At 40.7% G+C, this 19,062-nt stretch overlaps 1 long non-coding RNA gene across 1 annotated transcript; it reads left to right on the plus strand.

Moving 5' to 3' along the window:
* Window positions 1–954: 954 nt before the first annotated feature.
* On the plus strand, window positions 955–1,209 carry LOC108788492. The gene is made up of 3 exons (XR_001941347.1): window positions 955–1,057; window positions 1,135–1,138; window positions 1,186–1,209. It is a non-coding gene; the product is annotated as an uncharacterized LOC108788492 (long non-coding RNA).
* The last annotated feature ends 17,853 nt before the right edge of the window (window positions 1,210–19,062 follow it).

Genomic DNA, 19,062 nt, shown 5'->3' on the forward strand with positions numbered 1-19,062 from the left:
AAAAACTTTTGACTTTAATATCACTTTAAGTGTATGCATTGTAATCAAAGAACTCCCCTGAATCTGATTTTTTCATCAGAATGATGGCACACCCTAGTTCAAGCATCATCTAGTATAAACCTTTAGCTCCTAAAGGCGCACACAGTTTACCAGCACACACAAGGGTGGCTCCATAGGACCCTGTAACGGAAAGGAGCCACCCTAACACAACTTCATGGACCAGCTGATTCTTCTAGGAACGGAAACTTTTAAACATTAATTTCAAATGAAATATTGCAAGAAAATAGCAATAATGTGCACCAAAGCAATCATTCAGAACTGATCAGTTGGTTTTTTTTTATATTCCAACAAATTAAACATGCTTTCAGATTGGTTGCTCTCTAATAGCTATTATGTTGCTTTTTTAAATGAATGCCAGTGATTAAATTTGTACTGTATGATCTGCGATTATGTTTTCTGCAAATAGACTGAAATTCTCAAGGCCTGTATGAGAGTCAACTGAATTAGCGAACTGTAAGACTTGCTATCTCCATAGAAACACAGTATCCATATGCTATTGTCAATGAGTATTTACAATTACAGAAACAACTAGTCTGTCATTATTTCAACTTTTGAATCGCAGAGATTTTCTGTGTAATGGCCTCAGGAATTTTAATAATATGTAAAAATGCCTACAATACTGGAGGAAAGTTTTTCACTTTTTTTTTTTAAATCAGGAAGAAATTTTAAGAAATTTAATTACAGGAGAACTGTGGGGTACACCTTTTTTTTGCATTTTTAATTTACCGATGATACAGGAGTACATTTTGCAATGTACTTCTGTAATAAAAAATGCACCATAAGCTTAAAATTCAATGTAATATACTGTGGGCAGGGCTAAGCTCTGTGCTGAGAAGCGATATTAACAATATCCCCTCCTATTGAGTGACAGCAGCTTAAATGAGCTGCTGCGCGTTCATGAGAACCTCTGCATGCACAGCAGCTCAGTGCACATCCTATCAGTTTATTCATGTCAGGTCACAGGTCTACAAACACTTGCACATCCATCCCGCAGTTTGTCCTTTGTCCACTTTCTCTCCTCCACACTGCTGTCTTCAGACAATAGACATACTACATCGGCACTAAGACCGTCAGTTCAGTTTCGTCCTCGCCATCCTCCCCTCTTCTGTCTTGGGACATACACAGAGAGAAGAAGAGATAAAGACAGCAGTGTAGAGGAGAGGAAGGAGAGGACAGAGCTGAATTTAGTGTCGATGTGTTATATGTATTGTCTGGAGACAGCAGTGTGGAGAGAAGAGTGGAACAAAAGACAAACTTCAGGATGGATTTGCAAGTGTTAACTGTGATAGGATGTGCCCTGAGCTGCTGTGCCTGCACAGATTTTCATGAATGTGCACAGTTCCTACAAGCTCCTGTCACTCAATAGGAGGGGATAATGTCGGGATCGCTTTTCAGCACAGAGCTTAGCCACGCCCACAGTATATTACACTGAATTGTAAGCTTTTGGTGCATTTTTGAGTAGAGGAGTACATTGCAAAATGTACTCCTGTATCATAAAAATATCCAAAAAGTGTACCCCATAGTTTTACTGAATTTACCAATCAACAGATACATTTACATGGATTGGCCCTTCTGATCATTGAGAATGGATAACACTGGGAACCTTACCACGTTATAAAGCTTTGAAAGAGGGACCAAATCTAACAAACAGTGTCTATCATAATGCTCTTTATCTGTCATTTAACTTTAGCTTTGGGCATGTAAATTCCATATGTTGGCAGGGATATTATCTGCAGAGTGACAACAGATTCTACCCATGTCAGTAAGAGAAACTAATGCTAGTCTAGGTCACTGTCCCAATAAGAAATGTTAATTTAACCCATGCCCGAAGTGGTAGCTGGGTCATGCAGTATTGAAGCATTGTGATCATGGCCACAGTCCAAGCATCCTAGGCAGAGGAGTATCTACAGAAAATTGCACCTATGGCAAGCACTGAAACTGCGCCTCTTTCCAAAATCTGATACCTGTATTTTAGATAGTATCAGCTGAAAAATGCAAATCATACTCATTAAGTTTTGATCAACAAATTATGGCAGTACTGCACCTTTCTTGCTTTCAGTGATGCAAATTGGTTTATGATATGAATTCAATATTTTCAATTTCTTCTCTTTCTACATTCAGCAGAGCAAGATCACAGAGTCTGTCTTGACCCATTTTAATCAGAGCTCCCCCTTACATCAGAGTCCCCTCTTGCATCAGAGCTCCCCCTTACATCAGAGTCCCCAGAGCTCCCCCTTTCATCAGAGCCCCAAGATCACCCCTTCCCCCTTATATCATAGTCCCCTCTTGCATCAGAGCCCCTAGATCCCCCCTTACATCAGTGTCCCCCCTTGCATCAGAGTCTCCCCTTACATCACAGTTCCTCCTTACCTCAAAACCCCTCAGAGTTAGCGACCACACAGCTGGCACATCTGTCACCTGCTAGGGAGGAACTGCTAGGGAGGAAGACTGCAGGTTCGTGGATTAAGGTTAGTATTAGGGTCCATTCACACCATAGCATAATGTTAATCACACGATACTGTGCATTGAACGCACGCTATAACACAATGCACCTAGCACGCGCTAATGTGTGCTAGGTAGTTTCCGTTGTCATTTATATGAATGTAATGCAACACGTGGTACCGCAATACCATGTGTTGGGATGCTTTGGAAAAATGTAGTGATTTAATACAACACTATGGTGTGAATGTGTTATATCAACATAGCAAAAAATTAACAATATATTTTTTAGGTTTTAAGGAAAGGGGGGCAAATGTATTTTTTTTTTTAGCAATGCCTTCCCCCCCAGGTGACCTTCAATCTCCTGAAAAATCCAAAGGGGATCCCACACTCTGGCCAGTGTCCCGTCCGGCTCCTGGCATCCAGTGATGTCACTTGTTCGATGGAGCCATTCGGGAAGCTGGCCAGAGCATCCTGGGTTGCTAAGAGCTGGGCGAGGAGGTGTGCATGGCGCATACGCATCTCCCTGCCTGGCTGTTAGCAACCAGAAATGCTCTGGTTGGTGTCCCGTCTGGGACACCGGCCAGGGCGTCTCCAGTTGCTAAGAGCAAGACGGAGAAATTAGTATGGGCCATCTTCCCAGGGAGATGTGTATAAACCCTCTCCCATACACATCTCCCTGCCTGGCAGTTAACAAATGGGAATGCTCTGACCAGCATCGGGACACCGGCCAGATCATCCTGGATGCTGAGAGGCGGGTGGGCAGATGTGCATGAAAGAGGGGTGGAGAGAGGAAAAAAAGGAAGAAAAAAAAGAAAAACTGCCTGAGTGGAAGGAAAAGGTAAGAAAAAATAGAAAAGACAAGAACTGAGATGCATTCTAAAGTAAAGGTCTTTAATGGCTGTCACTGTAACAGGTGTACCCACTGGAAGATTTCCTCTCCCCTTTATAGTTACAACTATAAAGTATTGGGTTATCCATCACTTTCTCTCCTGGTGACCAGACGGGATGAATCTACACAAAAGGGACACAGATTGCAATAAAAACCTACTATTAAAAACAAACAAAAAAAAAACAGAAACCATTATGTATCACAAGATAAAGGCTACTAGCATGTTTAAAATATGCTGGTCCAATAGGGCTTTACATACAGTGAAATGTAAATATGGTACAACAAAACATAGGTGTTCTTTTCTAATCTGGAAGGGCAAAACTATATAAAGGAAAATAAAGACTTAATTTGATGGTTCTTACCCTAACAAATGGATTTCAGGGTTCTAACATATCACCTTTATCAGGGCTATAAAATGATAAGGATAACTACTGGTATAGAGTGCATGTTGCCAACATGAGATGTGTGCTAAAGTTTGCAATGGTTGACTGCTACTGATTTAGAAGAAAGGCCATACACCCTTAAATAAACACAAGGGGGGGAGTTTATCAAAACTGGAGCAGACAAATTCTGGAGCAGCTGTGCATGGCAACCAATCAGCTTCTCTCTTTGTTGCTTCTCACTTCTTGCTTCTTTGTTCAGTTAAGATTTGATAATGAAATAGAGAAGCTGATTGGTTGCTGTTTGGCCTTCTGCACTTGTTTGTTTAAAGATGTATTTCTTTAGCATGTAACTTACAATGTCACTGTCCTCTAGAGATTCAACTTATCATTATACAGCGTTGAATAGAGGTGCACTGAAATGGAAATGTTAAAAACGAAACCGAAATTAAAAAAAAATGTCAGGCCGAAAACGATACCGAAAATGTTTTTTATTTTTTCACGTTTTTTTAATATTTTATTTTTATTCATTTTTTATAAACGTTTTAATTTTTTATAAATATTTGTATTTTTTACCTTACTTTTAGGGACTTTGGGAAATATTAGGGGTCTAAACAGACCCCTGATATTTCCCTTTTAAAATTGAAAAAGAGATTGAGAACACAGAGTCCTCAATCTCTTTTTCTGCGTCCCCTGTTGTCAATGAACAGGAATCCTCTATGAGTGTTCCTGTTCATTGATAACATGAGAACATTGTATGTTTATTATAACTACAATTATGAATGAACAGGGGTGGATATAGATCACTCCCATTCATTCCTAGTTGAGGATATAGTTAACATACCATATCCTCAATTATGTACAAACACTCAGTGATCACTGATCGCTGAGTGTGTGTACCTTGCTCTTCTCTCTGACACGCTGTCACAGGAGGCTGATCGAGCGATGTAGAGAGGAAAGCCCAGCCTCCTGTGACAGCGTTGTCTCCGCCCACACACCGCTCTGCCGGACTGTGATAGGCGGCAAAGTGGTGTGGGAGGAGACGTTGGCTGCTCACAGCGCTCTCCACCGCAGAGCTCGGCAGGCTTTCACTTTCTCTTCTTCCCGCTGGGACATAGAGCAGCGCCCAGCGGGCAGAAGAGAAAGAACAGATGCGCCGATGAATCGGCAGAAAAATGGCACTTTCGGCATTATGCCAAAAGTGCAATTTTCGGCCGATATGTTTCGGCGGCCGATATATTGGTGCATCCCTAGTTGTAACATATTTGTGTTAACAACTGACTGGGGTTCCTTCCCTACACTATCCAAAACTAAAACAAAAGTCTGGGTTAGAGATACACTTTAACCGAAACATATCTTGACAATTATAACAATTTTGCTGCTCACACTTTAACATATTGGTAAACAAGAAACAAGTTTTTGTGCTTCTGGCCACAAAACACAGACAATATGTGCAGCACTTCCTTGCTCCAGGGCAGATGAGGAGCACCCCCAGGTAGCTCGATGGGCCAGCATTTCAAACCTCAGGACAGAACCCTTGATGTTTGTTGGGAAAAAAGGAATTAAGCACCAGCCACTTTTGAAAACTTCACATAATTGTATTTAGCATCATACTCTCAGGAATAGGACACAGGATACCCAAAAAAGCAACATACTTCAGACAGTCAATAAAGGGCCTTTAGGTTGAAACCAGCATTCTGTATTTTCTGTACTCAGTACAGACTGTATAGCAGTTGCAGCATGCCTTTAGTAGATGCAGCAAGTGTCTTCCTGGCAGCAGCCTATACCCTGCTCACTAAACACTCTCAGCAGCAAAGCATCCATCTCTGATGCTCCAATCCTGGCAACTCACACTTCCAGGCCTTGAACCCAGGTCTTTCTGCCATCAGGTCCTCCCCAGGCAGCGGCCTAGAAGGCACAGCCCTCTGACACAGTGTCTCCTCTCCTTGCAACAGCCCAGGAGGCAAGAGATTTTCAGAAGGCCATCACAAATATTTATATCCTCCCGCAGCATGCACCACTGGCAATAAGCCTCCTAGTTGGCCAGGGAGATATAAATATTCATAACTCAATCTATTGTATGTTCTTGCCCTATTGCCAGGAACATTGCCCAACAGCATTCAGTCAACTCTGCCACTGCAAACTGCACCACTGCTCACCATGCCCCTTCTCCCTCTTGTCACCCTTGCACGGACATGCATAGAGAAGAAGAGAAGCCTGGAGTTTCTGGGCTCTCTACTCTATCCCTTCACGCCTCTGGTGACATGACCTCCTTCCCAGTGCAGCCTGCAGAGGCCAGTCAGTCCTCTTGGGGCGCTGAGCATATTGTGTGTGTTCCCAAGGAAAAGGGGAAATATGTGCACACTTCTGAGCGGAGAAATAGAGGGAAGTGAATAGAGGTAAGTGTTTAACCACTATTCATTACCCCTCCAAGCTAAATTGAACCTTCTACTGTATATAATCATTTTGAACATGTAATCTCTATGTCAGGCTGCAATTAAGGGGTGGCTAAAACTCAATTTTACTTCCTGTATTCTACAGTATTTTTCTTCTTTTATGATAAGTATAAGATGTTGCTGTTTGCTGGAATTATACATTTATTAGTAAAATTATATCATGAACTGATGAACCTCCCGTAAGCAGTTGATGGTCTTGCAGCCCCGTTGTAATATTTTGTTTGTCTTTGTATCTTAATCCTTCATAGTTCTCTGAATGATATATGGTTGCAGCTGGTTCTTCGTCATGGGCAAAGTGCAACTCCGGTCTAAGAGCAAGAGTGTTGGTGATCTTGTGTCATAAGTATGTGTATGCCTATACTCCATAGCAGCAATGTATGGATTTTCTCCACAATGCTTTGCCTTTCAGAGCCAATGTTTGACAGTTTGAACAGTTTTTTTTTAATCTTGTTGTTTTACTGTTGATAGTTAGGACTTGAAGTTCTTTGTAGAAAATCATAGGCTTTAGTAAACCTTTGACTCTGTTTTAGCAGCAACTGAGGCACATTATTGAATTCACACTCTTCTGAAATTCCATATCTAAAATTTCCCAGTTACAGTGGTTGATAAGGTGGTTTAATGGTTCAAAAAATCTGCTGTAATAGTCAACAAACTAAATATAATTTGCACTGTCTAGCACAGATGTTCTGATACAAAGTTTTTACCATGGCCGTGAGGAAATTGCATGTGGGAATCATTAGTTTCCCTAAATTAGTAATGTAATGAAATAGTGTGGACAATTTAACACTGATTCCTCAGTCTAAGAATGTATTCATGTCCAGTATGATATACTGTATTACAGTCTCTGTATTTAAAGTTCTCAGATTTTTTAAAATTTTCTGATTCCATGAACTCTTGGGGGTTGATTTACTAACCTCACAAACACGCCACAAACACGCCATGCAAAAACACGCCGACTGCGCGCGTATACGCTTGGCGCGGAAGCGTATGCAGGTTATACAGATGCTTGATAAATACTACCAACATGTCTCCAACTATAAAGCTAATCTCTGGTCTCCATGTCTTATTGCTCCTCACCCTTGTTTTGTCTCTGCACAGTAATCTTCATACTTATTCTCTCCTACCTTTTCTAAAGTAGAGTAATATAGTTTAATTAGGTCACTGGGCAAACATGCTCCATGTTCAGATCGCTGGGAGGCAGGGTTCTGTGATTTCAGCAAATTTCAGAACAGATCATCCATTGTAAAAGTTCAATTTATTGCATATTCATTTTCTAAAATGTGTCTTCAGTAGTGCTGTTTTCAGGTGTTGGGAATCAAAAGCAGGTACCCAGGTCCCTAAAATGTCATATTTGTGTAGCCATAACATCACCATTTCTATTATTCTATTATTTCCAAATGTTTGTGATTGAAAAGTTGCATGTCATCCACTTATGTTTACAATCAAGATAATGATCTCCAAAAGCACTAAAGCAGAGGAGCAATGGCAACAGATTTGGTCCATGGTTGCTTCATGATCTATCAACATAACCTCTGCTGTATCAGCACTTAAGGTCCTTATCCAGTAGTACATGGCACCAGCCAGACTAGTGCATCACCACCAGTTTGAAATTTACTTCAAAGGTTGTAATGTTGTTGGGTACAATTTGGTGGACCTGCCCCATGCTGAGCAGATTTTGGAGTGTTTAAAGGTAAAGCTCAGTTTAAACTAACAACCTATGTGCAGCTTGCAGCCAAACAAACCATTTCTAAGGCTTGAAAGAAGCAATTTGTACAATTTGTGGAGGTCAAGCAACGCATAGCCTTCTTATTTAAAGTGAGAAACTTACTAGCATACTCATGGACACCCACAATACAATTCTTACGGTGTGGTCTCCATGGATCCAATATGCACATTCTTCACTTCTGCCTGAAAGCTTTACTTCCCTATACGCCTCTTTCTTGGATGGGAACACAGGAGTTTCCGGAACCTTCTTTCCCTTTCCCCCCATTCTTCTATACATCTCCATTCCATGTCTTTCCTCTGCCCCCCTGTATTTTCTTATTTTCTATCTATATTACCTTTTCTCTTCACCTTAGAGATCCCACTGCAGACCACGTACTCTCTACAATTGTTAATGCATTTACCACACTAACCTAATGAAGGAATCATTTGCAGATTGTCTGGGAACTGAATAAATTAAAGTTTATTGTCATGTCAAGTATTAATGAAAACATTCACATTTAATACAATTGCATATACTATATCTCTTTTTCTGAGTATAGCTGATTTCTGTCTCCATTTATACAAGACTGTAAGCTCTCACGAGCAGGGCCCCCCTAACCTTCCGGTATTGAAATTGTATTAACTGTATTGTCTCACTCCATTTTGTAAAGCGCTGCGCAATCTGTTGGCACTATAAAAATCCTGTATAATAATAATAATTTATACAGCTATTTGTAGTTCTGTCCAAACCTGTCAAGTCACCTGTAAAACTCCGGAGTCACCCAAGTTTCTGGTGTGGTCTCCATGAAGCTTGACAGAATCTCCCGAGTTCTGGGGTGCAAAGTGCTGGAACCCTGTTCTGGGCTTATTGTACTGTTACTGACAATATGTGGCACTTAATCTATCCCACGGATACCAATGATTTAGACTTTTTTTTTTACACCCAATGACAACAACAATGGGACTTATTTTACTAATACCTTCTCTTCAGTGTACTCCAGGTCCTATTATGTCTAAAACAGCCTCATCCTCTTAGCAGACAGTTGCAGCACACTGTGCAGTTATATTACTGTATGTAGCATTTTCCAAGGAGACCTTTACCATTAGGCCCCAGTAGAGGGTGAAACGTGTCAGGGGGAAGACTTGGGTGCAGAATACTCCATCCACAGTGAAACAAGTTCCACACACAAATTAGTCCCCAAAACACTAATAAGGGCTGCTTACATAGTTTGGCCCATTCCTTCTACCACATTATAGCGAGGGAGGCCCTGTTTTATGACTGGAAGAATTCCTCATACAACTAGGAGAAAGGGCACTGGTTGCTGTCCAGAGAGGAACACAGGAGTCCCAGTACTATGGGAAACTAAAGAGGCTTTTATGAAAGAACTGCTTCATAGCCACAGATGCATCAAGCAAAGCTGAGAAATATTGCTATTGATCAAGCTAATCTGCTAACCAACATGTAGTGTTCTACGTTGAGAAGATTCTAGTAAAAGTTATGCAGCATGAAGAGAAGTGTGTGTGTGTGTGTGTCCCTTGTATTAAGAGGCACTATCAAATAATCTGTGCTAAACGTGATGGAAAGCAGTCAGATCATGTCTGCATGACCTAATGCCCTCCTATACGTGTAGACACTTTAAAGCTGAAGTGAGGCAGAATTAAAAAAAGGAGGGGCCCCTGGAGCTTTAAGCCATAATGTGCTAGCATTTACAACATATTGGCACATTATAGCAGCCTTACCTGCCAAAGCAATCTCCAGCGCTGCACTTCTCCCTAAACAGCGCTTTAATCTGTGTTTTAGTCTTCTTCCAGGTTTCGATTCTCTGTGAATGGCCAGGCCCATTTGACATAACTACTTTTGCACATGTGCATCGTGGTTGCTTTATCTTGGCATGCCATATCTGTGCACTGAGTTGAGTATGCGCGGCTCAGTGTACAGCAAAAATACAATCAACAATGTTTTATTTTGTCAGCTTCACTTCCCCTTTAAGGCTGTACATAAAAGGGTAGATTTGGCCCTGAGTAGAACATGTTAAAATACATCTGCCTATTGTCTAACAAACCTTTTTTTTGGATAACATAAGGGAGGGCTATAACCCCTGTCAGCTTTTTTTTTTTGCCATCTGCATCAGGGCAATCTCTCTTCACTTTCTATCTGATAACCACAACAGGAAGTGAGAGGAAATCCCTCCAAAGAGAACAAAATCCCTGGTTGTCAACATGCTCACCAGAACTAGTGCCTCCGCTAGAAGATATCCCATCTATTTCTGTTCTGATGATAACCCAAAATGTAAGATTTTCTTTCACTTTCAGTGATAACGGTCACCAGGACAATTACAGTATAGGGGTGTAACTTGTAAAAGAGTATGTATTGCTATCACAATACTGATGTTATAACAGGATAGTATATGCTGTGACTTTACAACTCATTTAATGATGGTAGTTTGTCATGCATCTTTTTTTACAGCTCATTACTATACTTTGAAGTCCACGCAAGTACACCTCCATATATTCCCTTTAGGGATATTCATTTCAAGTACACAAACCTTTACTTATATGCTTGTGACAGGGTCACAGCACCATTTTCAACAACTGTAGATTGAATTGTAAAGCATATTTATTTCACATATATTGTAATCATTAACTGCTGTTGTGTAAAAACACAAATCAGACTGCAGTGTTCTACACCAGGAATGTGCTGTATGTCATCCTTCATTACAGAGACTTTACAGTTGTAATATACATGTCCTGTACTAATATTTTACTGGTTTTGTGCAGGTATTAGATTTAAGAGTTAAAAGGAGATTTATTATAGATTCAGTTTTAACCAAGTTTCTAAGATCTGCTGCAGTTTATCAATGATGATTAAATATTATTAAACACATAAGTATATAATATTAATACATTTAGATTCCGATAAAGCAGAAGTAAATCATTGTGCTGGAAGGTGTCCACCTTTCACATTTCAGAAAGTTGTGAGGTATGTAGCCAAATTACAGATGAAAAGCAAAGAGCTATACAGTACGCATTATTATCTTCCCCAAGGACACTAGGAAAAAATTCTTCCTAGACTGCAACACAGTACAGTGTGGGATTGGTGATATACTATTCAATTTCCCATGTTAGTCCCTGGAGGGAATATGCAATATCTGCCTACTGTGAAAGCTTCCGTATTATGAAATCCTTTATTTATTAATTAGTTATAGATACCGGTTAAGGATTGTTCTTAAATACCATATTTGCTAAGACATATTATTTCTATATTCAGTTGTTTTTTCAACCTCACTTACCAAATCTTAGCAAGTTAACTATTTTTTGTTGTTGAGATCTGCTTAGCTTCTCTGCTAACAATACTTAAAGTGGACCTCAATTAAAAAAATGAAGATTTGGTATCTTATAGGGAACCATCTAGAGAAATTTTATTGTGCCTTAACAATACCCTGAAAAGTTTACCTTTTGTCTTGAATTCTTCCTGCAAAATAGCAGTACACTTCCTGGCATGTGAGTGTGCCTAGGCAAACCTGTGCCTACAGCCTTATAGCTGTATATGTGCAGTATAAGAGGTACTACTGCCAGTTATTTCTAGTCTTATGAGATTTGGGGCTATTGGAAATGTTCCCCTGCAAAGTGCAAATTCCATTGAAAGGAAACTGCTTATTTGCCTCTACTAAATCAACCTCATAGAGTGAGATGTGGTGATGTCATTACTATGTTGCTCACTGTTCCTGCTGGAGAGAAAGCTCCATGGCCAGTATCTCCCTGCTTCTGCTTCATTCTGTGAACCTGTGCTTCTTATACTTCTCCTGCTGCTTCTTACATATTCCTCCACCAGCGATTAGTTCATCAATCACCAGTGAAAAACTCTGACATGAGGAAGCAAGGCCCTGTTCCTCTACCAAGATGGTGACCTCCACACAGAGAATGTGTATAACAAAACATGGTAAGTCATGGGCAAAAGGTCAGCTGCAGGGAGACAAAGCGCCTCCAAAATCAATACGCCAGCGGCAAATATGGCTGCTGCACGTTCTGTTTTTGTAATGTGCACTTTCAGATTTGGAGGTTTGTTGCCTCAGAACCCAAAACAGCATAAAAATGTGTTTCATCAAACAAAATGAATGAAAAGGTTTTTCACTTTTCATTAGTTTCGTCCGAAACAAATTACTATGATTACAATATCTGATAATATTGTTATAGCTTAAAGTGTATTTCCACTTTTCTAGCCAAATTGGGATAACACATACTTTATATTTTCCAATCACATAGCACAAAGTTTAAAAAAAGAAAAAATTGCAAATTACTTTTTTTTAGATGCTCATTGTTTTAACTCCAGGATTGAAAAATCCTGCTTAGTGCTTACCATCTGAGGAGTTGGGGAAGTATTGTTTCAAATAATTAACCCTGTCTGTACTGTGCTGGGATATTTCATTATCACTTAAACCAGATAAGCAGGACTGCCTGTCCTAACAAAGGGTTAAAGCCCTGAAGACCTTATATGTCAATGAAGAAATGCTCAGTCTGTCCTAAGTCTTTCATGAAAAAGGCCTGCTAAATAGAGATATCTAAAAGGTAAGACATATATTTTTGAAATTATTGTTAGATATGCTGTGTGAATAGGAACAAATAACAACTACATAGTTGGGTTTTCTCAATTTTGACTGCGAAAGTTAAAATATGTAGGTCAACAGTGACATTCCTTATTGCATTGTAGGAGTGGTAAGGTCAATGGTACTGTGATGGCCGCAGTCTCAAAATCCACCGCTGCCATCAGAATGTTATGCCTCACCTTGCACAGCTATTATCCAGCTTGCAGGACAGCAATTCATGTGCCAGCGAGTGAAAAGAGTGATCGTCACTGGGGTCAGTTACGTCTGCAATTACACTTACATGTTGGAAATGCAACCGCATATACTGTTATGTCTTTTGGGCTGTAGATGGTGCTGTAGTGCAATGTTAGTCTATATATGCATGCTTATCTATGATACACATGAAGTTTTCCTGCATATATTTTTCCTCACAATGCTTTTCATATTCTTCCAGGCAAGTAAAACTTAATTCAGCATTCCTCAAGATCTCAGTGCTTCATCTAAACACATAACCAACAGGTTATGGGTCCAGACACTAAACAGAACACTGCAAGTCAACAAATGCTGCATCCAAGCTACTGAAATATGGCAAGTAGTTCAGATACGAAGTTTGCAATTGCAAAGCTCAATAATAGCAACTACCATGGAAGTTCAAGCTTGAAATGCTGCTAAGCAAAGATGACTTGTGGCAAGTACTAAGTACAGACAGACCCACGGAGGAATGGGACAAGAAGAACAGGCAAGCAAAAGCAATTATAAGTCTGCTAGTGGAAGATGACCAGCTCATCCACATAAGAAAAGAGAATATAGCTAAAGGTATGTGCATTGCATTACAAAACCTGCAGGAGCATTCAAACCTAAACAGAAAACTATATCGGCTACACAAGCTATAAGTGATGAGGCTAGAAGAAGGCCAGGAAATGTGTGAACATGTGAATGCCATGCTGGAAATCGTAGACTAACTATGTGCAATTGGAGAGAAAGTTAAAGTTGGAAGAGGAATCAGAGATTGATGGCGATGGGGGGAGCACTTCTTACTCTGCTTTTTAGTAAAAACTTGCTCCACATGCGAAACAAAAAAAAATTAAAACAGAAGTAAGAGTTTCCATAGGAATAGATGAACTCAGGGTCTCAGAGCTCCCCTAAAGAAGAACCTGAGAGTAAAGCAGGGGTCTGCAAGGGTTTACTGGTAGGACAAATAGGGCCTGACCCATGAGAGGGATTAACTTCCCCACATGTCGCATAGCCCACCTCAGTGCCCACTACACCAGCACCACTCTCCTTCACAGGATCTGCCATGTCCCAGCTCCACAAGCCTGAACCCGCCAAGGATGAAGGGGGTCCAAGCAGGCTTACCACCCCCAGAGAAATGAGTGTGTGTCAAAGTGCAGCCACTGCAACCTCTATGCTGACAGAAAAGCCCGGGAAGCAGTGATAGCGATGTCACCTGCCGCCTCAGAGTGGCCACTGATGACAATGGAATCAGTGCTGCTCTGTCACAGAAAAACTCCTGTCGCTCCCACACAGAGGCTGCTTAGGAACATTGCAGTTTTTCTGTTTAAAAGAAAAATAAAGGTAATAACACATTTGCTACATGAAAAGCAGCATCGCCCCAACAGGCCAGGTGTGAGGGAGGAGGGGGAGAGGAAGCTGACTGAAAACTTTGTCAGAGAGAGAGGGAATGGTGGCAGCTGTTACTTCTCTGCCAGGCACACCCAGGGCCGGATTTTCCACAAGCCCACCGAGGGGCGGCAGTGAGTAGAGGGGCGGCAGGGGATTGTCATTCCTATCTCCCGACGCCCGTGAGATGCAGTTCCGGGTGCCGGGCGGGTAGTTTTTTTCTACATGTAGGCCAGGTTCACACCCTTATCTGGACCAGATCTGGAAAGTGGTGCATTGCGTTTTTCCCGCGACTGGAACGAACTGTGCTGGTGTGAACGGAGCCCAGAAATACCATAGAGATCCATTGGGATGCTTTTTTGGTCCTGGAACAAACTGTTCTAATCTGGACACGGTGCAGACATGGTGTGGGCAAGCAGGGCTGAATGTAGATCGGGGAAGCAGCCACTTGTTTTGTACAAGTTATGTAGGCAATGTCGCTGAGATCACTTGTATGCAGCCTGCAGGTCTGTCCTCCCCACCTTTCCTGCCGGCTACCTCTCTCCCCGCCGGCCGCCTTTCTGTGGAGATGGAGATCCTCTATTCAGGATTCGTTCTCAGCTCTGCTCTGTGTTCTGTGTGATAAAAAAGTAAAAAAATATGAGATAAAAAAATAAAAAAGTAAAAGATAATAAGATAAATATAAATGAAAAAGTAAATAAAAATGAATGAGGGAGGAAAGTGCCCAAATGTTACTCCCCACAGACACCATTAAGTGTAGAAATAAAGGGGAGTACACTTATTTGTCAGGTGAACTACACCAGCACTTATCTGTCAGGTGAAGAACACCGGAGCACTGTTTCCCAAACAGAATGTCTCCCACCAAGATGGGTACCCTTTTAGCCTGGGAAAAATACTGTGACAAACCAGTCCAGTGGTCAGTCGGTTTAATGTATCTTCCATGAGATATTTTACAGGATGCCACACATTTCTTCAGGGCTGTTGCAGCCAATCTCACTCTCTCAGGCAGAGAACTGCATGCACTTCATGGCTAAGCTGGGGAGACTACAAGGATCTATATTATCCAACCTATCACCCAGTTCAGCTGTAGATTGAAGGTCAGTGAAAAGAGAAACAATAAAAAAAATACCCTACTAGGGATAAAATAAATAATAAGAACAGAGATTCCCAGTAGTTTGATAGGTCCTTACTCCTTGACGCTAGGCAAAAAACTGAGCTGTCTTTGATGTGGTGTGACCACCAGTAGAAGCCGCCCCGAGCCGAACTTTTTTATGCCTAGCATTCTACTCCTGCAAGTGGCGATATAACTCATCAGTACAGAGATCAAGACCTTCGCCTTGTCCATCAATGAAAGAGAAGTCTCATTTGAATGAAAGGAAAACAAAAAATGGTGCAAGAAATATATTTACGTAAAAGATATTAAAATAAAAGACAATAGCAACCGTAAAAATGTTTTTATTAAAAGTGAAAGGTATTTAACAAAGTTGGACTAAGCTTTGGTTCCGTCAGAGTCCAATCCTCTTCAAGGTAAGTCTGATTCTGAGTCTGTGGCCTCTCAGAATCTGGCCACTGGAGCGTGTTTGCAGAAATTACATAAACAAAGGGTCTGAAGAGTGGGAGGTAGGAGGGTTGAAGTGTATAGCTTAGTCATGTCTGGTCTTAAATTGTTTGGTGTTTTCTTATACACTTGTGTATGTTCTTGTTGATAATGTAATTTTATCATATCCGGATTTCTGGAATACAAATAGATTTTGGTTCCATCAGACTAAAATGTGTATTCCTGTAACTCATCTGCTAAGGTATTTGCAACAGCTTTTGGCAGGCTTGCTTAGGAAATATGCTACTGGGTTTTATGACATCCAATTAGCCATTACCACCGATCACCACAGACCAACAAATGTTTTAACAATCATAATGGTGATAACAACAGCCAATTAACTTCTTTTGACAGGCTCATTAACAGGCTGTGCCGATGCATCCCATTCTTTAATCTACTTTGTGTCTATAGCTGTGTTTTCGGGTGGGGATTATGTGAGATGTGTCTTATGGACTCTAGCTGTCCATCACACACATGAGATTTTTAAATCTAATGGTCTGTCGCTGAATTTTAGCAAAAATTGGGGGCAGCACTGTTTCAGTATGACTCCATATTCACTTTACTCTAGTTGGGGTTCATTTGACTTTATTATCATGATATGTAGCGCTATACTAAAGAGATAAAGAAAATAATCTAATAAATATTTGTCTCCCAATCACATATTATTGAATATTAGGTCCCGAAAAAGGGGCTTTGCATGTGCACCTTTTAAAGTCAGTGGGCAACTTAAAAAAGAGATCTTATATTAGCAATAGTTCCTAATTCCACTAGGTTGAGTATATGTCTTTGTAAACAGGAGACTTGGCATTTATTTTGGATGTCAACTTAGCACAGATTTATTTGCTTTTCCTGGAGAAAAAAAACAGGAAGTCAGTTGAGCAAGTACTTTGCTAAGGTTCTGAAAAAAACATGCAAAGGGTCTGTTTAAGTGGGGAAAAAAAGGTACCAGCACTCCACAGCATGCATTCATCCAGTTAAACGCTTACTTTATTGAAGAAAGTGGTGAAGAGGACATAATGTCTTACATGTTTCATACTACATCTGGTCCTTTTCCATAGCAACTTAACTCAGTTGTGGATGAGCACCAGCAGGTTAACTTAGTTATATGTGAACAACTGATGGGTTCAATCGCCCTCTGGCTTTGGAAAATTCTCAGGGACTCCAGAGACTTAAGCTGTGACTCTTCTTTGTAGCCATGACACATCTTCTGCTTTCTGCTAAACAGAGTCATTTCATGGGCTAAATTCTCCATATATTCTTGTAGTGCCTTAAAGCAACAGCACACAAGCAGGATTAGTCAATAAAGTGAAAAAACACATCAAAAGTGCAGTAACAGATAGCAACCATATCAAATTAAATCTTTCAGTGATATGCATTCAGACAGCAAAACTCTGACTGACTGCTAAGGGATACTACATTCTGTACTTTAGATGTTACTGTCTGCAGAACCTTATTGAATATATCTAAAACAGTAACAGGGTCTAGTGTTAATGAAAAAAATAAATTAAAATCTGTTTATAAATTAATTCATATTTAAAGGAAGGGTTAGTTCATCTTTGTAACTGATGGCTATTTGCATCCCCACTAAAACCTGCCTAAACAAATCCCCAATATTCTGCATTTTTTGTTGCTAGGACGAGCCAGCCATTGGACACTCACCCCAGCATCACAGGAGCAAGCGCCGTCCTTGACCAGAGCCCTGCACATGCACAGTGCGCTCTCTCCCCAATCGCAGTCGGTGAGCTCAGCAATGGCGAGGGGGAAAAAAGTACACTACGCATGCACTCGGTGCACCTCTAAACTTTATCATATCCGGATTTATGGAATACAAATAGATTTTGGTTCCATCAGACTAAAATGTGTATTCCTGTAACTGCTCTGCTCAGAACAAATACGGTACTTGCTCCTGTGATGCTGGGAGTGAGCGCCCAACAGCTGGCTCATCCTGGCAACAGGACAGGATGGAGCTTTGCAGAACATAAGGAATTTTTGGTTGGAAAGACAGCCCTATTTTTCTTATGACAAATTTCCTTTAACCTCTTGCCGTCCGCCCGTAGTAAAAAAACGGACGGAAATATTGAGCTGTCATGCTGGTGTAACCACCTTGCCCTAAGCAGAGTGACTCCTTAAATTAAGCTCTGCTGGGCTGTAAACAGCCTAAGCCAAAATGATAGTGCTCATTTTCTTTCCCTTAATCCAAGTCCTATTATTTCTGCCTGCTGCTTGGATGTGACCCTGGCAATAGAGCTGGAAAATACAATAATGCTGAGTTATGCATATTTGTCGCCAACCACTAGGAGGTTTGTTTCCAGTGGTCCATGCTGGGAAAGTGCAAACATATTTGAGGCTGCCCTTGTGAGTGTCTCTTGCTCCTGGGCTCCTTCCTGGGGTAGGATATGTTACTGATTATGATTCTGCTAGGCCTGCTGTCTAGGAAAGGTTGGCATGTGTCTGGAAAAGGAGGCCTGGATTTGGGCCTGAAGCTGTCCTCCCTGAAAGGGGGGGAAGTTGATATATACTATTTTTCTTACCAGACTATAATTACTAGTGTCACTGCCTTCAGTCTGTGTTCACTTCACATTTAGTCTGTGTTCTGTGTGCAGAGCCAGTTAGAGCTTGGTTTCCTCTTTTTTTCACTGTCTCTGAAGTCTAATTTCAGACATAAAGAAATCTGTATAACAAAGGCTAGAAAGAAGGGAGACTGTCACTATACAGTACAGTATATATCACATGACCAGGAAGTCTAAGCTGTTTTATCAGTTCGGCAATGAGGGATGCCAAGTTGCAAGCAGGACAATGTAGTGGGTAGTAACAGGATGTTTATAACAGAATATAACATATACAATGTTTTTACATATTTACCAACTCAGATCATACAGTTAGTTTTGATGAGTCCACGTTGGAATGTATAACAGTATATAATGTATATCAAGCATTCAAATGTGACAGGTAAATCAAAACCGAGAACCTGTTTAGTGTCTACTGAAAGCTACTTAGTAGGGAACAGATATCCATATGTGACCCAATGGGTGGGGATCACTGGTCTAGACAATAAGGTTTATTGTTCAAAAAGTATTAACTCTTTCATTATGAAAGTAGTCACTCGTAAATGATACACATTGCACACCATAGGCAAAATTCTGTTTACCTAGTTGGTTTAAAAAAAATTTTTTATTCCTTACAGAAAGTAGCATTTTATTCTGATTTGCTGTGACAGCTGCATCCCATCTTTGTTGCCTTATGTTGACGTCTGTATTTTTTAATTTCTCACTGGTTGGGATCAAAGCTCTTGCTTATCACGTAGCACACGCTGCACTGCTTTTATGTTCTA

This window comes from Nanorana parkeri, unplaced genomic scaffold, assembly GCF_000935625.1.
Source record: "Nanorana parkeri isolate BGI_ZX_2015 unplaced genomic scaffold, ASM93562v1 scaffold328, whole genome shotgun sequence".
Taxonomy (NCBI): Eukaryota; Metazoa; Chordata; class Amphibia; order Anura; family Dicroglossidae; genus Nanorana; species Nanorana parkeri.